General features: G+C 42.3%; 1 protein-coding gene across 10 annotated transcripts in view; it reads left to right on the top strand.

Moving 5' to 3' along the window:
• The window catches only part of ZBTB20 (zinc finger and BTB domain containing 20), a 669,002-nt gene that overhangs the window by 509,299 nt on the left and 133,270 nt on the right, over positions 1 to 26,433 (top strand). The window contains exon 1 of one of the 10 annotated variants that reach the window (XM_073308815.2): positions 2,113 to 2,551. The exons of 8 other annotated variants lie outside the window; for them this stretch is intronic. The gene's annotated coding sequence lies outside the window, so the exon portion shown is untranslated. Of the gene's footprint in view, positions 1 to 2,112; positions 2,552 to 14,802; positions 14,849 to 26,433 lie in introns of those variants that run through there. One more of the 10 variants, XM_073308813.2, reaches the window with a different exon arrangement.

Genomic DNA, 26,433 nt, shown 5'->3' with positions numbered 1-26,433 from the left:
TTCACACACATATATTTGCTCCTATGCAACAGCCAGGAATAACTGCACAGCTTGTGTCCCGATGGGCCAGATTCTCCTCTCACATACATCTTTTGTAATTCCATTGACATCAACAGTTTCTCTTGATTTTTCACATAAACAAAAGAAAGATCAGGCTTAGGAAGGGTAAGGACTGTAAGGGTCTAGCGTCACCAATGCCACTACTCTCCTTGAGGTAGGTAAGGAGCAGCTGTATGCACAGATTAGTAGAGCTCAACCCCACACCTAGGGCTTGTCTATACTTACAGCTAGATCGGCACTGCTGTGATCAGTGCAGCGGTGTCGATTTAGCAGGTCTGGTGAAAACCCGCTAAGTCAATGGCAAAGCGCTCTCCCGTCGACTCCTGTACTCCAGCTCCTCAAGAAGAGTAAAGTTAGTTAGCGGGAGAGTGTCTCCTGTCGACACAGCACGGTGTAGACACCGCAGTAAGTGGATCTAGCTACATTGACTTCAGTTACTTTATTCATGTATCTGAAGTAACGTAACTTAGATTGATTTACTGTGGTAGTGTAGATAAGGCCAGAGAGCAGTGCATGATGCATTCTTGCAAAAGTGTTGCAGCTACCATTCACCCTTGGAAGAGTTACCTCCACCTGAAGGAGGAATTCCAGCTGAGACCCTCAGATTGTCCAGTGGCTGAAAAGCACAGTTTGTCCCACATTGTGTATCATACATGGGCCCTTATATTGTAGGAGTGAGAAAAAAGGATCAGGAATCAAACCCAAGTCATCTATCAAATCCAATCTAATCTGTTTTAGGTATTACTAATATACCCATCACTGTGCTACCACACCATAACCACAGGTTAGTCCACGAGGTAAAAAGACAAAATCTAAAACATTTCACATTAAATTAATTATTAAGGGGCTGATTCTCACCTGCCTGGCACTTTGCTTTGTCATTTATGACTGTATAAAGTGAATGCAAAATGCCACCAGTCTGATCTGATACTGTTTTACACCCACGCAAAGGTGTAAATGACAATGGAAAATAAGTCTTAAAATCTTCAAGATACACCATTACCCTCACAGAAGAGCATGAAGCCTAGAAGACCTGATATTTTCAGATTCTCTCCAGCCAAATAATAAGCCTGCTCAGTTTTCAGACAACATCAGGGTTATCCAGATCACTAAGCCATTTCTTTTCATGCCCTGAGCCTTTTAGTTGCAACTTTTTATGTCAATAATTTATGCATCCCAGCATGCACTTAAAGAATGTACTTATCATTATTTGATTTTTATATGCTAGTTTTAAAATGTTATAAACTCTTTCAGAGATGACACACTAAAAATTTATAGAGGGGTTTTGTTTCAGGAGAAAGGATGGTGCTGGTGATTGCTCACCTAAGTAATAGTTTCAAGTTCTTTAGAGGCTATATAAATTTTCTGTCTGATTATTCAAATTTCTGGGGGATTTTGCACACCATATTTTAAAATTGTGCAAAATTCTGCATCTTTTGTTTTTCAAAATAACACAATATAATCACTCCAGTTTCAATTATTTTGGTAGTTTATTTCCAAATACCTGTAAGCAAGTATGTCTGTAACAATACAGACAACAAAAAAGATTCAGGAAATGTGGGGGGGAGTTACAAATAGATTACTACTTAGGCATATGAATACAGAACCCTCACTCAGCCACCCCCTGTACTCCTGTCCCATGTGGCCTTGCACTCCCACTCCCATTCAGCTCCTGGCTCAATATTGTCACCCCCTAGCTTCTGTGCCTTCATCCCAGTGTGTCCACTCCACTACCCATTCTGAACCCCAGTATGTGTGATACCCCCCAGCAGCCCCATGTGCCCCACTTTTTCCATCCCCCCATATTCATACCTCCTCACCTGGGCCTGTGAGTAGGGCACTGTGAGGAAGACCGCTTCTGCCCTGTCCCTCCCCACGGCTGTTTGCTCCAGCCTGTGAGACTGCCCTCTCTTCTGGCACCACATCAGCCTCTGGTGAGTGAAAGGTGTAATTGCAACTTGCCTTCACCTCCCCATCAGAATAAATTATTCTGGGGGGAGGAATCTGCAGGGGACATTAATTCTGCACTTGCGCGGTGACACAGAATTCCCTCAGGAGTAAATAGCCTGCAAGTCTAACTTCAGACCTCCTATTCTTATCCTTCACACAATTCAGTAGATTCACTAATGGCTACAATCTGAAAATCATAACACAAAGCACATTGGAATCTTTAAGGCAGTAAATGCTCACTTAGCTATTCTGAAATGGTAATAACTTTGTTATTTCAAAACCAAATGCTTTCAAACATGGCAAAGTTGCTACTTCTCTTTCAGGACTATGTATATGTCAAGTTTGATATTTTAAAACAAAGCCATATTTTAATTATACAAGCATGTTTAAGGGCAGAAAGCTTATGGAAAAATTAACAGCAGGAAATTATTTTTTTACATACTAGGATGACTCAAAAACGGCGAACTGGATTTTTGTGAAACTTTCCTAAAAATGTCACTTTTGGATAGAGACAAGGCATGACCAAGTGTCTGACCAAAAGGTAACTATTTTGGAGTGGTATAAGCAACTAATGGAAGGGATTTAGTATGACAGTCTCATCTCAACTTGAACTATAGCATAATTAATATGATACTGTAATAAAATGATAATTTGCACATGCATAACAGCATCCTTCTGTGAATCTCAAAGCTCTTTACAAAAATGTAATGAATTAAGCTTTGTCACATCCTTGTGACTTAATGAAGTGTTGTTATTCACATCTTTCGAACAGGAAAACTGAGGCACAGAGATGTAAGGGACATGCTAAAGGTCATATAGGAAGGTAGTAGCAGAGCCAGGATTAGAACCCATATCTTATTTATCCTCATCCTATGCTTCAAAGTCCAATTCTTTTCTAAAACACAACTTTCTAAATATGACATAGTGGTGTTCCATATTTATTGTCTCTCCCTGATTTCCTTATCATATCGTTCAGTTTGAAAGTAAAGAGCTGTTCTTCTTTGAATGATTATACATCTCCATTCCACTTCAGGTGTGTTCATGCCCAGTGCACTAGTGTTGGAGATTTTCCCTTAGAGGTACCCGTCAGGGTGGCGCATGTGCCCTCTGCTGCCACATGCTGCTGTGGGATGGTATAGTTGGCACTCGTTCACAGTTGATCTTTTATAGTCTTAGTGCAGTTTTCTGCTAGTAGGTTTCCTTTTTTATGAGCGTACTTACTGTACACTTCTGTTCCCACTGGTCTGGGATACTGACGTCTAGTGCCAGTGCATGTTTCAGTCCCCAAGCTTCAAACTGCTTTGGATGCAAGGTGCTGGTCAGTGACCCTAATTCCAGGTTTCTGAAGAGCCTTGGAGAAACTCACATTAGGGACAGGCGCCAAATCTGCAGGGACTTCAAGCCCAGAACTAAAAAGGAGAGGGAGGTCACACTAAAGCACCTTCTTATGGAGGCAGCTTCCACTCTCAGAGCATTTCGGTTCGGAGAGGGCACCAGGCACCTCTACTTCACCTACAAGTGCTTCTCCTGTCATGACAGAGTCCTGTCTCCAATCTCCTTCTCCAGTACCAAAGAAGAAGCACCAGAAGACTTCATCGAGGGACCCATCATCCAGAAGATTGAGTTCCCCAGCGCCAAAGTCCAGGAAACAAGCTGGGAAGAATGTAGATTGTAATCCTGCCGAGCAGTCCCTGGTACAGAGAGCACCTCAGGTAGGGTCATTGACTCTGGCGCCGGTACCAGTACCAATGATCTCTAAGGATGCACCATCTTATTCAGCAATGCCATCATCTTTGGTTCAGAAACAGCTGCAAAGATTCTCCCTGTGCCTTCAGTGCCTGAGGCATATGCCATGGCATGCGATCTCTCAGTGCTGGCTTCACCCTTGAGGTTCGAGGAGAGATTAAAAATACTGGGACTTTTCAGCTTGGAAAAGAGAGATAATGTGGAGAAAGTGAATAGGGAGGTGTGATTTACTCCTTCACATAATACAAGAACTAGGGGTCACCCAATGAAATGAATAGGCAGCAGGTTTAAAACAAACACAAGGAAGGACTTCTTCATACAATGCACATTCAACCTGTGGAACTCTTTGCCAGGGGATGTTGTGGAGGCCAAAACTATAGCAGGGTTCAAAAAAGAACTAGGTAAGTTCATGGAGGATAGGTCCATCAGTGGGCTATTAGCCAGAATGGGCTGAAAGATGCCGAGAGTGTCCCTAGCCTCTGTTTGCGAGAAGCTGGGAATGGGCGACAGGAAACGGATCACTTGATGATTGCCCGTTCTGTTCATTCTCTCTGTGGTACCTGGCATTGGCCACTGTTGGAAGACAGGATACTGGCTTAGATGGACCATTGGTCTGACCCATTCTTATGTTCTTATCTTGCCTGGTACTGACAGACACTTTCATGGATTTGCTGGCTACCAGAGGTCTTCCGACTCATGTTTATCGTCTGAGTCAGAAGTTCGATCTTATGCGTAAAGGCCATATCATATTAGCCATCACTTTCTTCCAAAGGGCTTTCACCCCTGGTATTCAGTAGAACTTCTGCATTGGACTGCTAGTAGGGAGCCATGATCAGGAAGAAATTGGTCTCTTGTGCCATATCAATGGCTGTATTGGAACTTATGGGGTTTCCTCCAGTCTCCAGATCCTGACCATACCCTCCCCTTCTACATCCTCCACCAGACATCGTGAAGCTGCACTTCAAGATCTTCAGGAAGCTGCTCCTAGTACTGAGTTTGATACCAATCGTAGGTATTCTGCGTCAGTGAATCCCCCTTTGGAGAAATTGGGGGAAGCTCCACCTCAGCCAGCCTTGGTTCCTCCTCCTTATCATTCGAGAAGGCAATGTCTGGTGTTTCCTCTTCTCACCTGAATGGTTACAAAGCTCACTAGGACCTCTTAAAGAGGGTAACGTCCTTCCTAGATATACAGGTGGAAGTAGTTCAAGAGAACTCACACAGATTGGTTGATACCTTGGGATCTGTGGGCCTTGTCAAGTGCCACTCCTCACAAATGAGGCTACTCTGGATCAGAGCCCACAAAAGTATTGTGGCAAACGCTATCTTCCCTGCCTCCTACAGCTAAAAGGACTGAATAGAGGTCCCCTCATTGGGGTCTGTACATTATTACATGCAAAAGAGAATGCTAGGGTCAACGGGCATCTGCCCGAAATCAAAAGATGGAAAGAAGCTTGAGAGTTTTTTTGGCAGAAAAGCTTATTCAACAGCTGGACTACAACTCTGGAATTCTAATCAGCAACCATTGCTAGGACATTATGATTTCTCCTTCTGGGACACAATGTTTTATTTATAATTTTTGATAATTTTTTTCCAAATACAACAAATATACCAAAATACCAGATTCATCATAATACATAAAGGAACTAGAGGGGGTTAGGATAAAGAGAGGGGATGGGAAGCAATGTATCTATCTTCAGGATCTCCGTTAATCATAGACCTCTAAAAAGTCAGTCCAAATTGCTTTGAATTTTTTGGGCATTCACTTTCTGCAGAATGCCAGCCATTCATTAGTTGCAAGGTCAGCCATATCACTGATCCAGACATCAACATTTGGTGGAGATTGACTTTTCCATTTTTGCAGGATTAATTTTTTAGTGACCAAAGCTGCCCACTGGAACCACACCGCCTTGTTACTAGGTAATCTCTGGGACAATGTTGTAAAATTTACCAAGAAGCTCCTAGAGGAGGCAAGTCAAGAATTTCTCACAGTAGTGGATGAGAGAAAGATGGTGGCTAAGACCTTGCTTCAGGCTGCATTGAAGATTCTTGTGCCAGAGCCATGGCACTGGCCATTACATTGAATAGATGTTTGTGGCTACAGTCATCGGGTCTTCCTCAGGAGGTCCAACAAACCATTCAGGATCTCCCTTTTGAGGGACCAGTTCTTTTTTTCACAGCAGACTGATGACAAGCTTCATCGCCTTAAGATTCTAGTGCTACACTCAAGTCTTTGGTTATTTACACTCCTTTCACAAAGAAGAAGCAGTTCCATCCACAACAGTCCTGCTATTATGCTTCCTTTTCACGTGCCAGCAGGACCAATCTAAGAGGAAAGGGGAAAGTTACAGAAGGACACCACCACCACCTCCTTTTTCATCTACTGCATGCTCATTCAGACAGACTGGGAAAACTAAGCAGTTAGTTTTATGTTCTTGTCAAGGGAAGCTTTCCAGGTTGCAGTTTGTCAGCCTTTCCCTACCCCTATTTTTTCTGATCGGTGTGGCAAAATACCTTGTTTGTCTCAGTAGGCTCAGTCCTTTTTAGCCTTGGAGACTGAGATTTGGGGCAAGGCGAATCCTTATAGGTGGCACAGGATCCTGCTACTCCTCTCCTCAGTCAGTCCCTTGTGCTTGTTTTCCTTCCCTTCTGGGGAGCGAGTGCAGCCTTCCTACTAGGAAGGTTTGGTGTCTTGCTCCAAACAGCCTACTGGCAGCTTCCCTGCTCCTCTCACTCCCTCACTCTCCCACTCCTACCACCCAGGGGAGGGTTTAAAAAGGTCCCAAGTAGTTGGAGTCAGCTGAACCTAATTGGTTCTTTTAGCAACCCCTTTTCCAGCTGAACCTTATTGCCCCATGGTTCTCTCTCCTCAGTGGATGGGGAGGGGCCTTTTAATCCCCTGGAAGTAATTACTACCCCCCCTTTTGTAGCTGTTTGTCCTGGTTTTACCACACTGGCTGTCTCATTTCCTAAGTGCTTGGACCCATGTCACTACAGACCAGTGGGTCTTAAGCATGGTGGAAATGGGATACGTGCTTCAGCTTAGTTCTAACCCCATTTTACCCCCCCTTCCCCATCCCTTCTCAGGGACCGTTCTCATGAGAAGGTTCTCCTTCAAGAGGTACAATCTTTCCTCATGTTGGGAGCCATAGAGGAAGTTCCTCCTTTGCACAGAGGAAAAGGATTTTATTCTTGTAATTTCCAAGCAAAAGGAGGTCTCAGACCCATACTAGATCTTCCAGAGCTGAACAAATACATAAAGAAAATAAAGTTTTTGCATGGTCACTCTGGAATCCATTACCCACCCCCATCCCCAGATCCTGGTGTCCTTGACTTAAAGGACGCATATTTTCATATAACAATATATCAATGCCACAGGAAATTCCTCAGATTTATGGTCAACCAATCCCACTATCAATTTGCAGTCCTGCCATTTGGAGTATCTATGGCCCCCTGGTGTTCTTACAAAATTAATGGCAGTGGTGGCTTCATTCCTAAGGAAATCAGGAGTTCACGTGTTTCCATACCTGGATGACTTGTTGGTGAGAGGACAATCCAAGAGCTCGGTGATATCCAGTGTGGCCAAGATCCAGTCCACCTTCGATATGTTGGGATTGCTGATCAACGGCGAAAAGTCAATCCTCTCACCTATTCAGGAACCCAGCGGTTATGCTGGACATGCAGCATGGGGATCCGGGTGGGATTAGACAAGCTGTTTGTCTGGTTTTAAGCCAGTCTGGCTTGCTTTTGTCTGCCTTGTCCCCTGTCCAGTACTGCAGGTATCATGCCCGGAGGATGCCATTTTGCAGAGCAGGTTCCAGACAGTACTGGACATTTCATTATACCTAAAAGCCCATCCTGCCATGATAGCACAGAATTGCCTCAGATTTCTTGGGCACATGGACTCATGGATTTATGTGGTTCAGAATGCCAGGCTGTCTCAGAAAGCTGCAGAACTGGCTGAGCTCAGTGTGCTTCCCAATGCTCCATCCACTGGATATGCTGATTCAGGTACTCACAGAAGTCTTCGCCTCTTTGAACTGATGGATGGACCCATCCAATGTATGTGTGAGAGTTCCTTTTGTTTCCCCACAGCCAACTCTGACTCTGGTTACAGATGCTTCTGCCCTGGGTTGGGGAGCCCATCTGGGAACTCTGGAGACTCAAGGTCTCTGATCTGGCCAGGATTTAGCTTTCCATATAAACGTAAGTGAGTCAAGAGCCATTCATCTAGTTGGTCATGATTTTTTCTTCTGCATCAAGGGAAGGAATTTACTAGTTCATACAGACAATGCAGTGGCGATGTCCTGTGTGAACAGACAGGGAGGGGTCAGATCATCACTTCTGAGCCAAGAAGCAATACTGCTTTGGGAGTTTTGTATTGTCACCTCAATCTACCTCAAAGCCTCCCAGTTTCTGGGTGTCCACAACGGTCTGGCAGACCAGCTGAGGAGATTATTCCTCAGTAACCGGGAGTAGTCTCTCCATCCAGATATAGTCAGTCATATTTTCCAAATCTGTAGCATTCCCGTTTGCAACCTGACACAATAGGAAATGTCAGTTTTGTTCATGAGCAGGTCACCAGCCCCATAAACTCACCATGGGCTCTGAAATCAAGCTCAGCTTTCCATCTCACATATCATCAGTAGGTAACATGTTCTATGTGCCAGCTTATACCCTCAGTTACAGGTGTGCAACCCACTGTCTCCAAATGTTGCCCCCAGTTAAACCTGTGCATATGCCTTCCCATCTCCCACCACCCAGCTGAAGGCTAATGAGGTTGAAAAGGTGATCCTGAAGACATGACCTGAAGACTGTTGTTCAAAATATCATCAAATTGGTAACTCAGAAACAATAGTTTATTGGCTGAAACCTCTGCCAGTGATTTAATATAATCTCACCGCTCCTTGACTTGGGTGAGGAGCTGAGCTGCAGAAATCTCTGCTCTGTTACTTTATATGTTTCCATATTGCTTCAATGCTTTAGTAAAATGGCATATTATTTGCCATTATGACCTCTACATATTTTCTGGGCAGTCATTTAAATCATGACAGGTCACATCTTTATTTCCAGAAATCAGAAATATTTTCGTGACATTTTTAGAAATATAAAGAGAAATGTATTAAAGCAGTGGTTTTCAATCTGTGGTCCGTGACCCCGGGGGTCTGCAGACTATGTTTAAGATTAGCAAAGGGGCCCACTCCTCCATTTGAAATTTTTTAGAGGTCCACAAATTAAAAAAGATTGAAAACCATTGTGCTAAAGTATTCTCAGATGATTGTACTGGGCAGACAGAAGAAGAAAAGGTACAATAATGGGAAGACTCTAGTAAAAGCAGTATGATCTTATGGTTAGCTCAGGGGTCTGAGACTCAGAAGACATACAATTAGGGCTAGGATTAAAATATAAGTCCCTCTTTGATGTTAAACCAATCTCTTCACCTTGCAACTCCATGCCTCATTCTCCTCATCTGAAAGATAGTGATGATCGTGACTTTGCTCGCAAGAATATGAGGCTTAAAGTTCAGTTATGCTCAGAAAAGTGTCTTTACTAAACCAGTCCCTTCTTACTCCACAGACATGCTCTCTGTGTATAGGTTTCAGAGTGCAGCTGTGTTAGTCTGTATCCGCAAAAAGAAAAGGAGTACTTATGGCACCTTAGAGACTAACAAATTTATTTGAGCATAAGCTTTCATGAGCTACAGCTCACTTCATCGGATGCACTTCATCAATGCATCTGATGAAGCGAGCTGTAGCTCACGAAAGCTTATACTCAAATAAATTTGTTAGTCTCTAAGGTGCCACAAGTACTCCTTTTCTCTGTGTATAGAGAGTCCTATCTGCTTTACTGATAAGTCTGCACCATTCTTGTCTCTTGTTAGCTCTGCAGAACCAATGACTCTGGGAGCAGGTACAGAATGCCATTCTGCCTTATGCATGATCAAAAGAATTGTTACCTAAGTTTTTATTTCAGAAACTGGATTCTCAGGATGAGTATGCAGCATGATATTTAGGGGGAGGACAACGGCTTTTAATGTTGTATTTTGAGACCATTTGATCTGGAGTCATTGAGATACAGTAAATGTAATCCCCACAATGCCATTTTTACAGTCACTTTCATACTAGACCCAAACTTTAATCAGTTACAGCTAAATTATTAATTTAAGCCCCAGCCCCACATCAGGGATGATGTGAAATTGCACCCTACCAGAGTGGGAGTTCAGAGAGGCAGTGCGTCTCAGGGAGGCACATGCCTTCAAGAGCTCTCCGACACCTAGGGGGAACAAGGCCACACGACCCCTTCAGAGGCTATGGTGTGTTCTCCCCTCTGTGGCCAGCCTGCTCTGCCAAGCATGGTGAAGGGGTGGGCCATGGCTCTCCTACTCTTCTCCCCTTTTGTAGCGAGTAGTGCTGCTAACATTTCTCACCAAAAGCAATCTGGGTGCCTCAGTGGAGCACAAAGACTGCAGTTAAGGCCAGCTCCTGCTCAGGGATGGAGGGATAGGATGCTTTTTGCACTTTTCCAACAACTTCACTTGTGCATGTTTGCAAACAAACTTCTGATCAAAGCATTCTGGCCCATAACATTTAAATGCTTTGAGATCCGTGTATTGAAAGTACTTTAAATGCTGAATGTTGTTATTGTATTGTACTGTATTATGACTGTACAGTACATATATATCTCACACACCAAGAGGTGTCAGGATGAGGGGCTTTGAGAGTCTTGGCATCTTTCAGATCATATGATTTTGGGTATTGGTCAACCAGAGGGGATATATTGAGATGAATGGATGGAGAAAACAGGAGAAAGAGTATAGAAGTTAAAATAATTGAGTTTGCTGATCTGATGGAGATAAATTCCTCCTTGGAGAAGGAGTTTGCATCTTTTAAGACTCTGAAGGATCTGTAAGCATCTTCTGTGCTCTAGAAAGACAGTAGTTGGTGTGACTGAGTAACAGGCTGGCAAATTCCCTGCTTTCCTATTCACTAAAATCCAACTAGAACTTACAAAACATCCGCCTCCAAAATAAACGAATAAATAAATAAATAAATCCAACCTAGTGCCTTTCCCCCACCCCACCCCCGAAGGAGGAACAAGCCAAAATATCTAGTAAGTAAAGCAGCCTTAAAAGACACATTCCCAGCTGTAACTATAGCACTTTGCGCCATCCTGTGAGCTTGCTAGAGCTGGCACATATTTAATAATACAGATGCATGAATACAGCCTGCTAGAGACAGAACCGTTGCAGCAACCTCTTGGCTGCTGCTTCATTCCAAGGAGTTTTCACTGTGTGTAGTTTCCTTAGCAGGGCAACCTTTATATAAGAACATTGATTTCTTGTGTCAGGAGCAGCAGTGTCCACTATAAAGAAGGTTTCCACATGGTTATCATTCTAGCCTTCTTGTTTTCAGTCACTAATAACTTCCTAAAAGCATCACCTTTTGAGCTGAAATTTTACAGACTTGGCCTCTGCTCAAAGGTGATTTTTTTTTTATGTTTTTTAAAATGTTTTTATTTTTCGAAAGCTTGAGCAAAACTGGTCCCGCTGTTTTTAGTGAGTGGCAAGTGTATGTGGTGGGAGGTGAAGGAGAGAATTACTCCTGTCCCATTTTTAAAAAAAGCCCAGTGACCTTGCAACCTTTTTGAATAGCTTGAGCCATGACAAGGGCAAAGGTTGTGAAAGAGGAAAATATGGCATGGAAATAGCCCACAGTGAGGAGCAAAACATGGCTTTGTTTCTGGGGAAATTGTTGTTGCTTTGACAGTTAATGACCAATTGAAAATTAGATACTTGAGCATTCACATATATTTTGTTTCACTAAAGCCTGTGAAGAAAGGGTGTGCTCCAGACATGCATGTAGCCCACTTGACCTTACAGGTTTTTAGGAGCCCTTGTCTCAAACTGTTTGCACCTTACAGTGTGTTTTATCTGAGCTCTGCAATTGCCCACCCATTCATCAGATACAGTGTTAAAATTATTTCCATTTGTACTTGGAGCAGAGGGCAATGTGAGGAGTACAAACACTGATCAAAAACAAGAGGAAATACCCAGGTTCCTATGTGCTAAAATGAGCTCATTAGAGCAGATCTATTCTGAAATTCTAATGTTCCTATTTTCATTAATTTGTTGCGAATAAAGCAATGAAAGTACAAATGAAACAGCCATCTCAAGCTACTGGGTTTCCCAATACTTGGCAATGTATCATCCAGCAATAAGTAACAATAATGGGGTTGCCTCTTGAGTTAGTGACTGTGAGAGGTGTACCTGTTAGTAATAAAGCGTGAGGCCGGAACCATGCCATAGTTAAGTCTATCATTTTTCCATCTTAAAAATTCAGAGGCAATGACCCACAACAATGCTGTTTTTTCTGACAGTTCTAGCTTAGCTAGAAAAATCTGTGGACAGCTAAAACTTGGCAAATTAGATCTGAGGTCAGGAAAGACTTTTGTTTTACAAATTTAAAGACCAAAATCTGTTTTAATATTTCCTAAATGTCAAAACAACCCTCTGACCCTGAAACTGACTTGCTGTGGATTCTGTTCGTGCTTCTCTAACTAGAAAACAGCCACATATTTTTTGCCATGAAATGCTGTAGCCTGTTAGTCATTGATTCAGAGAATTTAGAGATGGAAAAGAGCTATTAGCTCAACTAGTCCTCCCCTCTGCCAAAGCAAGAATGGGCATCATTCATTTCGATGGCAAGTGGAGGGAAGGAGACTTATTAACCTTTAACTAAACTTCCAGTTCATTTTCATAATGTACATTACTTCTCATACACTGCTCAGCCCTCTGTGGGTATCATTTCAGAGCACCTACTATTATTTCATAGAAGCATAGGACTTGCTATCATACACCAGTTCAGACCATTGGTCCCTTGAGTCTGGTATACCCTGTCCGGCACCTGAAGTTCAAAGGAATGTGAAAATTATGTTTAATGCACCTGACCAATTGCACAATGCTGTACTCTAAATGCATAAGTCCTTCCTGGGCCCTAAGGTGGAGCCTCTGCAGCATGACATTTGAGTAACTCATCTTATTTTACATAACTACAATAATACCATTTGCCATAAAATTAGCCAGTTTCCATTGCAGAGGGCCAGTCCATTGTGGTCCGTCCCTCCTGCTGCCATTCTAGCATCGCACCTGACTCTCACCCTTCGCCTCATGGGCGGTGAGCCCACGAGACAGGTCCTCATCGCCTTTTGCATGGAAGGCAGGTGCAGTATCTTTGGACTGGCAAATCGGGGTGGTGGTCCCGATCTTTCCAAAAGGAGACCAGACGGTGTGTTCCAACTACAGAGGGATCACACTCCACAGCCTCCCCAACAAAGCCAATGCCAGGGTGCTGGAGAGGAGGTTACGTAAGCCCATTAGTTGAACCCCGGATTCAGGAGGAACAATGCGGATTCCGTCCCCGCCGTGGAACAAAGAACCAGCTCTTTGCTCTCTTTCATGGATACTCAAGGGGTCATGGGAGTTTCTTTTTCCAATCTACCTTTGTTTTGTAGACCTGGAGGAGGCATATGACTCTGTTCCCTGAGATGTCTTGTGGGAAGTGCTGCGCAAGTATGAGCTGCCGGTGCTGCTTTTGCATGCTATCTGGTCCCTCTATTCTTGGAGTGAGAGTTATGTTTGTATTCTTGGCATTAAGTCGAGTTTGTTCAAGGTGAGCATTGGACTCCACCAAGGGGGTGCATCTTGTCCCCACTACTGTTCCCGATTTTCATGGATGGGATATCAATGTGCAGCCGAGCTGTGGAGTGCGTCTGGTATGGGAACTCGGAGGTGACATCTCTGCTGTTGGCTGATGATGATGTCCTTCTTGCTTCTTCAGACTGTGATCTCTGACACGTACTCGAACGTTTCACTGCTGATGTGAAGCGGCTGGGATGAGAATCAGCGCCTCCAGATCAGAGGTCATGGTCCTCTCCCGGAAGAAAGTGGATTGCTCTCTCTAGGTGAGGGGGGAGCAGCTGCCCTTAGTGGACAAGTTCAAGTATCGAGAGATCTTGTTCATGAGTGATGGCAAGCGGGAGTGTGAGATCAACCTGCAGATTGTTGTGGTGCCGGGAGTGATGCAGGCGCTGTACCAGTCCATGGTGGTGAAGCAAGAGCTGAATTCTCAGATGAAGCTCTCAGTTTACAGGTCACTCTATGTCCCCATACTCCCCTTTGGTCATGAATTTTGGGTAATGACCGAAAGGACGAGATCACGGATACAAGTGGCAGAAATGAGGTTTCTCCACAGGGTGGCTGGGCTTGCCTTTCAAGATAGGGTGAGGAGCTCGGCTATTCGGGAGGGCCTTGGAGTAGAGCTGCTACTCCGGATCGAGAGGAGCCAGTTGAGGTGGTTCGGGCACCTGATAAGGATGCCTCCTGAGAGGCTTCTTTTGGAACTCTACGGGGCATGTCCCACTGGGTGGAGGCCCTGAGGCTGGCCCAGGATACGCTGGAGGGATTCTACCTCGCAGCTGGGGAGTCCCGCAGGAGGAGTTAGAACTTGTTGTGGAGGAAAAGGGGGTCTGGTCCTTCCTACTCTCCATGCTGCCGCCACGACCCTCGCCAGGAAAAGCAGCATACAGGAGAAAGAAGAAGAAACCATAAAATTATCCAGCCTTTCTAAATTTTGCCTTTGATGGTTTTTCCCCACTGAAAATCTCCCCTACCCCTTCTTGACTTCCTCTTATTCTTATCCCTTCCAATTCTTTCAACGGTCAAACAGCCTCATGGTGACACTCTGGTCAGTAAAGTAGGGAGAGGAAATGGCTCCTTCCACCGAATAGAAAATGTCATTTGAGAAAGCATTACAAAGCACTTCTCCCACCCCCAAGAGCTATGTTCCCAACCTCTGCTAGTCTGGAAGCATAAAAACAAGACCAGATCCTTTTTAGTACTCTTCACAGGGGAAAGATATATTCAAAAGGTTTATAACTTTCCAAGAAATGAGTTCAGGGCCCAGGTTTTCTTCTGCTGCAGTTCATAATTGTAATTAATATTATTTTGCACTTCTCTATTATCTTCCATCTGCAGACCTCAAAGTGCTTCAAAGATATTAATGAAGTCAGCCTTCTAGCACCCATGTTGGGTAGACAGGTATTATTTTTCCCATTTTACAGCTGAGAAAACTGAGGCACAGATTGACTTGGACCCCTAGTCAGCAAAATACTTAAGCACATGCTTCTTTTAAGCATGTGCTTCAGTCTTGACTCCAATGGGACTGAAGCAGATGCTTAAAATTAAGCATGTGTTTAAGTGTTTTGCTGAATAGGAGTAGATTGAAACTTTAACTTAAATGATGAAAATTTAAGTCCTGATGAAATGGGGACTTGGTGCAGAAAGGAACTAAATGAGCCTCACAACATCATAGGGTAATATTATTCCTACATCAGAGATGGGGAAACTAAGACACATTATTTTCCCAAAAAGAAAAGGAGTACTTGTGGCACCTTAGAGACTTAGAGAGCTCACGAAAGCTCATGCTCAAATAAATTGGTTAGTCTCTAAGGTGCCACAAGTACTCCTTTTCTTTTTGCGAATACAGACTAACACGGCTGTTACTCTGAAACCTGTCATTATTTTCCCAGAATTTTTGGAATAAATTCTGAAAGCTGCTGCCCATGGAATTCAAACTTCCTTCTTTTCATTATCTTTTAAGGTAGTGTTACTTGCTCATGCCCCATAACTGATCCCTAAAGGATTTAACCAGAACCTTTGGATATTGGATAGAATTTGGAGACATTGAGTGCACTGTTCCACGGAGACAGTTGCTCTGCCAATTCATACTTTAAAATTATTAATAATTAAAGACATTCAAATGTAAAAATTTGTAAAAACCTGCTCAGCAATACACTAGCCTAATATAGAGCAAACACCTACCCATATGTAGTTAAATCACTTAATCTAGAACTAATCTATTGATCAAACCAGTTTTTAAAATGAAATAGTTATATCACAAGAAATAATTAATAGTTTAAAGTTTAAACCCATCGGGGCTAAATTCAGCAGTGATCTAAATGATACAGTGAATTGCAAGCTGGACATAAGTGAGTAGAAAAGTACGTGTAAGTGGCAAAATAGTGTTACTTTCACTTATTTTCCCCTACCCCTGCCTTCATCATCATATACTTTCCTGTCAGTTTCATTTTCTGCTACATGGGCTCTTTGCCTCAGCATGCAAGTTCCACTTGTTTTACGAGAACCTTAAATGGAAAATTGGAGCAAGTTTACCTCACTTTGCCATCAACAGTAGAACCTCAGGGTTCTGAACACCTTGGGAATGGAGGTTGTTCATAACTCTGAAATGTTTGTAACTGAACAAAACATTATGGTTGTTCTTTCAAAAGTTTACAACTGAGCATTCACTTAATACAGCTTTGAAACTTTACTATGCAAAAGAAAAATGCTGCTTTCCCTTTATTTTTTTAGTAGTTTATGCTTAACACGATATTGTATTGTGTTTGCTTTTTTTATTTTTTTGTCTGATTGTGTACTTCCGGTTCCAAATGCGGTGTGGGGTTGACTGATCAGTTGGTAACTCTGGTGTTCATAACTCCGAGGTTCTACTCTACCTCCACTTTGTGACCTGACATTTAACTTGCATCATTACTGACCTTACTAATGCATTTGGCTCAATGGGCCCGATTCTGCAATCATTTACACAATGTATATGCCAAAGTAATTCCATTGACCTAAGTAGAATTGCTCCTGATTCACTCTGACATAAGTGAGAGCAGGATCAGGCTGATATGCTTTGCTGATGGCAGGTTTCAAGCCTTCCAGTTTAGAAAAATAATGAACCTATTCGAAAAAAAATTAACCTTCTCTCCTCCAACACAACACAATATATATAAACCAGTAACATTTTCTTCAGCCTGCATGAAGAAAAAATCTCTATCACAAATTAACTCAGGATAAAGAGACTGAAACACACCATCTGACTCCTGGAAATCCAGAGTAGAAAAGGAAGATGCTTAGTCCTGTGCTGTGCATTTAGTGCCATGCTTGAAGCACTGTGATGTGGCACTTAAAGCTCTAGGGGACCTGGAAAAAATGTTACAAATGCAACCAAAACTCTCATGAATATGAGCCTCTTAACAGCAGATGAGCTGGTCTGCAATGGCCTCAGGAAATCCCCCTGGCTATACAGGTCCTTTTTATCTGCTACATTGCTTTGATTCAAAGGGAAACCTCACATCACCTCCTTGACCAGAACTGAGCATACATGAAGTCTGTGATGTAGTGCTTTATTATTTCCTTATTTTCAATTAATTATTTCCCACATCCGTCCCCAAAAAAGCATGGCCTACTTCTACTTGCAGTTCTCTTGCTTCAAGCATACAGAGCCCAATCCTGCAAATACTTGTTATCAGGCATAGTGCTTCCTTTGGAGCCAGATCCTCAACTGATCGAAATTGGCATAGCTCCATTGATTTCAATAGAGCTATGCTGATTTTCACCAGCTGGCCATGTGACCCATCGATTGTAATGGGATTTGAGTGCTCGTGGTAGTAATACTACAAGTGATTCTATTTTTTTACAGGCTCAGGACCGTGTGGGTGTGTCTCTGTGTGTATGTGTATTATTTACAACAAAGAGCAAATCTGCTTGACATTTGATTTTGTTTTTCACATTTCATCACAAACTTGAAAATGAGCTGCATTTGCCAAAATATTGAGCCGCATTTCACACATTTTTTCACTCAAAATGGGCCCATTGGAAAAACTGACATGTTAAACACAGAAAGAAAATGAATATATTGACATATGGCTCTTCTCCTGAGCAAAGAGGTCAGATAACACATCTTAAAAGACTAGACTCCCTATTCTATACCCCAGCACTGATGGTACTTTCACCAATCCCACTAATGCTAGATTCATTAATGGTTTAGGAAGTGGTGTTTTTTGCCCACAGATTATCCTTTAATTTGAGGGGAGGGAGTGTTAAAAAGTTATAAGGAGGAAACATAGAGAAATCTAGAAAGTAATATAAATATTTCTTGTGAATCTACCTTTAACCAGCTTTTAAAGCACTGGGTTTAATTTGTTTATTGGAAACTTTAAAAGTTTATCTCAAAATGAAGATAAACCCATTCAACCTAAAGATGTCTCTGAAATACATAATTTGGATTTTCACGTTTTCTTTACAAATATGGTTGTTTCATAAAATTCCACCGAAATTTTAAAAAGGAAGAGGCATGAAATAATCTGAAGCAGCAAACATTTTTTGGTGAAATTTCACAGAAAAATTGTTTTAATTTTGTACAGATCTAATGTACAATATGTGTGTATCCAATTATTTACAGAGTAAATTAGATCTCTATGTATGTGTGTGTATTTACATATCTATATAGAAATATGCATTCTCATATATATCATTTTTAAAATAGCTTTCTTTCTGAAGTTTAACTTTTTATAATAATCTTTTAGGTGCCATCATTTGTGGGGAGAAAATTCTTTATAATCAAATGTGCTATGCAAGAATTAATGTACCTGCTCTGGAAATTCCCCTAAACATGTTGGGGTAGATTCTCATTTACACTAAGGCCTCCTTACGTTGCTCTTTATTTCCTCTTTAAAGCCACTTTACATTACCAGAGTGATTTAAAGGGGCCTAAATGTAAATGAGAATCTGGCCCTTATATAATAGAACTGTAAAAAGTTCTACCTTAGCTGCTATAATTATGGTCCCATCCTGCAATTGACTGTGCACAGTTGGACCCGGCACTGAGCCTAACGCTTAATTACATGAAGGCCCCTTTATGCCTCTCCAGTGGAGAACATGTCTAAGGGCTCTGTACCCTGCTCCCAGCCCCCAGTGTAGGGGATGGGTTGTGGACGTGTTAAGGCATGATTAGAAGACCAGCATGTAAGGTTTGTGAATGTGTTAGCAGGGGAATTAGTTGCAGGAGACATCTAGAACACACTTCACTTGGGCATTTAGAAGAATCTGGGACAGGCCTTTCCTTTAAAGTTTCTTGGAGCAGCACTCTAATCACCTACGCAGGGAAGTGTGAGAGCAAATTAAGCCTCCTCCGTCTCTGAATACCTGCTACTTACTTGTTCATAGAGTCTCTTAAGAAAAATAGAGTTAATATAATATGCTGTGCTGTTTAACCATTTTAATTTTTGATTATAAATACAGTCTGTTGTACTGGTAATTGTAAATGTATTTTCAAACAACAAAAAGTAAAAAATGGATTATGGGGAGGAGATGGGTAAGGAAGGAAGCTAATGATTTCACTGTGTAAACATCTTCCCATGCCTTATTTGAGGCACAGAGTGCAGTGTTAGGTGTCTTTTTTTAATTCTTCCCTGAACGGTGACTGTACAAATGGAAACTTATCTAATCTTGCCTGTGTGTTGGAGTCAGATCTGCTTATTTTAGTGATGTCAATAAGTTTTTACTGCTTTTTGACCCTATACAGCTAAGAAAAGAGAGGGGGCAGGAATCTATTTAGTCTTGTGTCTCATCAACTAGATTGTTTATAAAATCTCTATAGGCTGAACTTTTGAAAATCAATTGAAGGCAATAGGACTGCAGAGATGTTGCTGAGGACATAATTTGCCCTTCAGGATTTTATTATTGCTGATCATGTACAAGAAGGGGGAAAAGACTTGATTCCTAGATCCCAGAGTGAGTTTGCAGTGCTGGCAGTTGGAAAAAGCTTAATTTACCAGTAAAGATAAGCGCATTTGATTTGGAGTCACTAAGAGACAATGAACGTGGAGCACTGGATTATGCTATTTTAATTGAGTCACTTTTCAGCATAGAAGCACTCCATAAGATTGGAGAAGATACAGCAAACGGCTACCATGGCTATTTTAAGGAATGAAGGCAAATTCCTATGAGGAAATGCTTTGGGAGTTGAACATGACCAGTACCAGATGCTTCAAGAACAGGTGCTAGAAAGCAGATCCAATTATGGTACACAAGGGGGTAAGCTTGGGAAGTAAATGCATAGGGTAAAGATGTAGGAATGAACCTGTTCATTGTGCACAAGGGTAAATTCCTTGTAATCAGAAACTAAAGTTAAGACAGGAGAGATGTAGGTTGGATAGCAAGTGTGGCATTTTTCACCTTATTGGCATGTGGATATGTGTGTCAAACATAACAGTATGAGCTAGTAGTGATCCTGAATGGATAGTGAAGGTATCTACATGGAGTCTCATAACTTTTTTGGTAATGCCTGCCCGTAGGCAGGGGACTGAGTATATAGTAAGCAGACTTTCATGTCTTCCTGTCAGAAAGGTTCCTGTTGTTTAGACGTTTATCCCTGTCCGCATCCCCTCCAACAGGCTGTGCAAAGTTAGACCTCTGCTCTGAATAGAAATTACATGGCATAGACTTAGAGCTCTTTACATCTGAAAGACTCAATGATGTCTGAAGGGATAAATTTTAACAAATTGTCCTGCGAGAATATAGTTACACCACTTTTGTCAGGCAGACAGATTTCTTAACTGGCTCATCTTATTTCTTAACTGTCCTTCATTACAAAGCACTTCACTCTTTTTAGAACTAAATTTTCCTCTGTACCACACAGACCTGGTGATTTCTCGTTAATGTGAACTGACATGTGAAATGCTAAATGTCATCAGTGGGATTATAGCAAAAGTTGTATTTATTAAAGAAATGAACGTTGTCATTTCTAGCTCCCTCCTACCCTTCTGTTTTTATTGCATCCCTCCTTTTGGGTCATCTTTGTAACACATTAGGGAGTTGGCAGGTTTAGAGCTATGCTAATGGTGACTTTTGCTTGTGTAAATCGTACCCTTTGCTAACAGGAAACCCATTGGCAATGTTCATATGTGAATGTCTTTCCTCTGTTATATACTTATGCTGTACCTATAGAATGCATACCATGCATCAGGGCTTCCCACCTTCCTCCACTGTAGTTTACTTGTTTCAATTTGGATGGAAACAGCAAATACCACTCAGGCTGATACACTGGACTGTCATTTCAGTTCTCTGGCCAGAACTCCAAGGCACCCTCAATGATTTATATGAAGGAAGAATGATAGTGATAGAGAGAGACAGAAACAAAGAAAGAGGCCATAAGGGTGTAGCTGAATTAATAACTGTGATAAAATCTCCTGAGATGAAGGTATTGTACAATTCTAGACTTGTTCTTGGCCTCTTGCATTTATGCTTCATTTCTGCCCTCAGTTATATAAGTGAAATTCTAATTGAAATCAGTGGCTGTTTGACCAATGTAACTCAGGGTAGAATCAGACCCACTGACAACAGAGGCCTTAGGGCTGCTTTCTACACTAGGAACTATAGGAGATTCAGGAACCAGTTCATCAGGAGCTCATTGTCTGCTAATGAAATACATTTCCTATAGGAGAAATTCACCGAGGGTGAAATCCTGGACCCCCCCGAAATCAATGGCAAAATTCCCATAGACTTCAAAAGGCTTGGGATTTAAACCAGAGTATCTAATACCAAGAAAGTGAACTGAGAAGTCAATTAATCAGGTTCCTCTGATAAATCTTTTGGAAAAAAACGTTCGGCCATTTCTGAGAATGACTTTAGAGAAAAATATGATGTTCTACCAATGTTAAAATTCTTATAAACATTTCTTTTAGAAGCTTTGGTGCCTCCATGCTTTGGCGCAGTGACTGGCATTTGGCTGGGAGAGAGAGGGTGTCTTGTAGTCAGGTGTGTTCCTTTTGTTTTCCCCATGAAAATCCTGAATATGACCAAATTATAAACCTCTGAAATTAGCTGTGTGTGCGTGTTCAGTAGAGGTTTGTTAGAGGCTGACAGCTGAATTATCCGAACATTCCGTTTGAATGGAGCATGCTCCATTCCCCTCAGAGCTGCATACTAAGCACACTGAGCATGGTCACCCCCACTGAGAGTGACGGACATGATCAAGCCAAGGGCACTGGACACCAGAAGTGAGTGCAAGGAAACTGCCTTTCATGTGCTCTCAGTACTCAGTCTGCTGGTGCTCACTGCCCAGGGAGCATGGACGAGAAGTAAAAAGCAGACTGATTTGAGTAGGAGTGGCGATGATGGGGATAGGTTGGACCAGGGGTGGGGATAGTAGAAGTAGGGTGACCAGATTATAGGGACAGTCCCAATTTTGGGGTCTTTTTCTTATATAGGCTCCTATTACGCCCCCCCACCCCATCCCAATTTTTCACACTTGCTGTCTGGTCATCCTAAGAAGAAGGGGGAACAGAAAGAGGCTGGTAGGGGACAGGCTGGTGCAGGGGGACAGGAGCAGGAGGAGAAGGGGTCAGGCTGAGGGAGGCAAAAGGACAGGGGAATGGGATGGACTTGGTTGGGGGACAGGAGCTGAAGGGGATAGGAGCAGGAAATATGGGGATCAGAAGGGCCCAGGCTGTGGGGTACATGGTTGGGCACAAGAGCAGCAGGGGACAAGCTGGGGATGGAGGCAAGAGGTTCTGTAAGCATTAGAGCTCCCTCCCTTCAGAACCTGGAATTGAACCCAGGATTCCTGAGTCACAGCATTCATCTTCTGTCAGCAGATAGCTGTGAAACCCACTAGCAAAATATCTTTCTCATCCCTCTGTGGTGGCTGGTGCACTTTGAAGATAACAGTGTACAACTGCTACCAGTTACTGTGTCAGTTCAAGTGCTAGAGTTCTGTGCTGTAACTCTAAACCTTCCAGTCATGTAAGGGTCAGTATGGTCCCACATGATGAAATTTGATTGTTCAGTGTGGTTTTTTTTTAACAAAACTGGGAAATTATATTTAAAAAATTCATTAAACTAAGATTAATGTTGCAAAATCAAGAACTCAAAAGTTATGAAATGCCAGTAATAATGTTGCCTGTGCAACCCTTTTGGCCCCCTTGTGCCATTATAATATTGCCTAGTGCCATAAAGATATTATGTGATTGTCTTTGATTACATGAGTACATACTATTTCTTCCACTGGACCCCTGACTCAAGTGATCAGGACCTCGCTGTATCTCATCAGAAATGTAGCACTTCTATCTGTACCGAGCCAGTTAGTACCTCATTGGGTTATTAGTTCAGTACTGAGCCAGAGAAAAGAACAGTAGTTTGTTTCATGGCGATTTCTAGAAGCTCCTTTTTTAAAATGGAAGATCTTTTCCTTCTTTGTGGGCTCTTGACTGCACTGTATTTCACTGAGATTTTCTTTTGCACTCCTCAGAAATGACTTCATTTCTGTAGCACAGCTAATGGACATTGCTCACTTCTCTATGGGCAACTGTTCTTTGTGTGAGGGAGGGGGACTTGTACGTTTATCTATCTGTTTTATTCTATTCTGTTTGCTTCTTTAGCGGATCTGTCTCCTTTTGAACGAGATTAGTTCTTTAGATAATCTGTCCTTAGTCAGTGGACAGCAGTTGATGGGCAGAGCTGGATTTAGGGGTAGGTGGGGTAGAGTCACCTAGGGCACTGAATTATAAGTGACAAATGGCCAACCCATCCTCTTCCTGGAGCACAGGGCATTGGGAATAGGTTATAATGCTGTTGCCAGTTATCAACTGTCCACCTACCATATGGCGCATACATACAGCTAGCACTAACCCTGCTGATAGGTTTATCACATGTAGAAAAGATAACTCTGAATTAATTTATAGAGCATGCTTCTTTTTTAACACCCAAAATATACAGTATGAGAGGAGATGCCCAGAGCTAGTCTTCCAGAAAGACAGTCATCTCCTCAGAGTCTTAAGTGTAAAGGATTATCCCTTTTTCTCTCTACCCTGTTCCCACACTTCAGAAATGAACCTGTGTGGCATAGCTGTATCTGTACAAATGGTGATTTACAGCAGATATTCATAAAGTGGAATTCATGGATTTAGTTCCCCATCCCTACCCCATTTGGAATATCTAGAACATACCATACCTCCTGCACATAATACATTTTCCATGTGTGTGGGGGGGTGGGGAAGGGGGGAGGGAATTCCCATCATTTGGATAAATGGATGTCCTGTGCATAGTGTACTGAGGGTTAAACATCTTCTAGTAGTAGCAGTGATGTTACCTGATTCCCTTTTTTCAGACAGAGAGGGTAGCTATTCCATACCTGTTAAAAGTAGAGTTTTCAGAAGTATCATAAATACCTCCCCTGCCTGCCATGCCATACTTTCTCTGCACTGTTTATCACTACAATTAAACCATTTTAGCTGCATCTCAGATTGCAATGCAGGGCAGAATGAATAGATTGGTTTGCACCTATTTGTAGTTAGAAATTTTGCCTTTAAGGAGACCCTGTGCTATGCTTAGGACTTATCTATCCATAATACCTGGGATTGCCTTTCTGTCTACAGCATCCATCCATCTACAATTGGTATCTGTGTCTGTCTGTGACATCTGTCTACCCTACCTAGCCGTTGATTCCGAAGATATACCCTCACAGAGCATACAGTCTCTGCACCTTAAAAGTCCACCTGATCCATCAGGAAAATTCCTCTGAATAACATTAAGTTCTTGTTTTGAAAACAAAACCAATACCTCTAATAACAAAATTAAACCCCTTTTCCATGCTGCAGGACAGGTAGAATTTGAAGGCTCCAGAATTGTGTGTGTGTGTTTGACCACCAATAGAACCTTTGATAGCATGTTAATAAAAAAGAGAGAGGGAATCTCCCAGCTTTTTACAGAGGGCCTCTGTATAATGCCATTTGTATTTTTACTTTTTGTTCAGTGGTAAGTTTTAATAGTTACCCTTTGAGGATTTTCCAGTCTAGCTTATCAGAATACACCAACAGTCTTTTTTGTAATATTCGCATTTCCCCTTTGGTTCAGCCGAGCCCACTGACAGATCATTCAAATTCAATTGTTTTATGTCTAAGCCGAACAGCTAATTAAAGTAGGGATGATTAACCTGACTGGCAGCGTCGCGCTCTCTCTCTCTCTCTCTCCCCCTCTTCCTCTCTCTCACTCTCTCCCTTGCTTTCTCTCTCTCTCTCCCTCCCTCCTGTTCCAATCAGTCTTTTTCTCACTCTCTCTCTCTCTCTCTCTCTCTCTCTGTGTCTTTTGCTCTGTTTTTTTTTCTCTCTCTCTCTCTCTCCCAAACGTGGTCTGCTTGCTGATGGCAGAATGGCACTCGGAGATTTGTGCATTGTGTCTGGTTTCCTACGGGCAGGCTGACCCAGTGCCTCTAGGGACTTATCAATAGACCACTCAGAAGAGACAGAGACAGGAGAAAGGAGGAGGGGTGGGGGGGGGGGAGAGAGAGAGAGAATCAATATCAAGAATAGAAGGAGCTCCGAAGCCATTTTTTTTTTTTAAAGAAGTATCAGGACTTGGGAAGAGGGTGACAAAGAAGGTTTTTCAAAGAGGCAGTGGAGGAGGTTCTAATAAATTTGGAAGGAAACAGTTCCCTGTCTTGAGAAAAAAGGAGAACTCCTGGCTGATTAGCATTCACACCAGGTATGAGATGTTCCCTACCCCTTATCACTGTGTCGCAAGCAAGATGGAAAGCTTTTTTTTTTTTTTTTTGGAGATGGAGCGAGCATTTATTTTGGTATGTTTGTTGTTGGATGGAGGGGGAGAGAATCTGTGGGCATTCGTGTGATGGGAGCAGGAAGAATGGAAGCAGGGCAAAAGAGGGGGTGGGGAGAAGAGTATGGAGTATGTTACTGTGTCTCCTCTCTTTGTGCACTCCTGGGGGGGTTACCCAAGTTCATTTCCAGCAGGTGGATTTAGACGGGGAGTTACTTAACGCTTGACCGCCAGTTTTGAAAAAAAAAAAAAAAAAAAAGCTTCCTATATCTATTAAAGGAAGCTCCAGTTTTTTTTCCTCTCTCTCTCTTCTCTCCCCCCCCCCCCTTCCTAACCAGACAGCGGGAGGGTTTCTGGCTCTCAGCCAGCCCAAAAGCCTCTAAGTGTTTTGCACTTGTTTCAGGGAGTCGCTGCCCGGGGATTTTTTCAGCATTTTCACTAGAGAACAAAGAGTTCTTTACAAAGGGTAGGGGGAGAGCGAGCTTAACGCCTGAGATATGTTTTTCTATTTTTATTAGGGTGGTTTTTTTCTCCTTAATGGAAAGTGACAGAAGCAGACCACAGAATGTGTGACAGCAACAAAATATATTGAAAGGAGATTCAGTTCCCTTACCCCCCGATTTTATATTTTGGAATAAATCAAAGGAGAGATTGAGGGGGGAATGGGATCAAGTGAGTTTGATATGTTGCTCTTTTCTCCTTTTTTTTAATCTCTCTCTAAATCCAGCTGCTGCTTTGCTGACTTTACCTGGTTTTTATTTTCCCCCCATAAAAGTTATGGTGTAAGCAGTTTGCTTACTTTAAAAAAAAACAAACAAACAACCAGATTCTCATTGGGAAAAAGGGAGGATGCAATGGAAAATAAATAAATGAGTGGAGGCAGAAATCTTTCACTTTCTGCCACTTAAGAAAAAAGTTAGTCATGGCTTGTGGAAGCTGGGTTCCTAAAATACAGATGGGGCACTACGGCATGCATCAATGGCCACAGCTTTTTCCTGGCCATCTTTCTAAAAGTCACCTCTCATTGGAAGCCTCCGCTGTTTAGTGGGACTCAGGGTTTTTTTTGTTTTGTTTTGTTCCTCCTGCTAGATGGGAACATCTCCAGAGTGACTACGTTTCATTTACAAACTCTGCTTAGTTCTCTAATGGAGCCACAGATAAGGATTGCCCAATCGATCTATGTGCGTTGTAGGTTTGTGTTTATGTATGTGCATTTTGTGTCATGT

The sequence above is a fragment of the Lepidochelys kempii genome, chromosome 1 (assembly GCF_965140285.1).
Source record: "Lepidochelys kempii isolate rLepKem1 chromosome 1, rLepKem1.hap1, whole genome shotgun sequence".
Taxonomy (NCBI): domain Eukaryota; kingdom Metazoa; phylum Chordata; order Testudines; family Cheloniidae; genus Lepidochelys; species Lepidochelys kempii.
The sequence above is the reverse complement of the archived record's forward strand: the minus strand, read 5'-3'. Positions and strand labels throughout refer to the sequence as shown.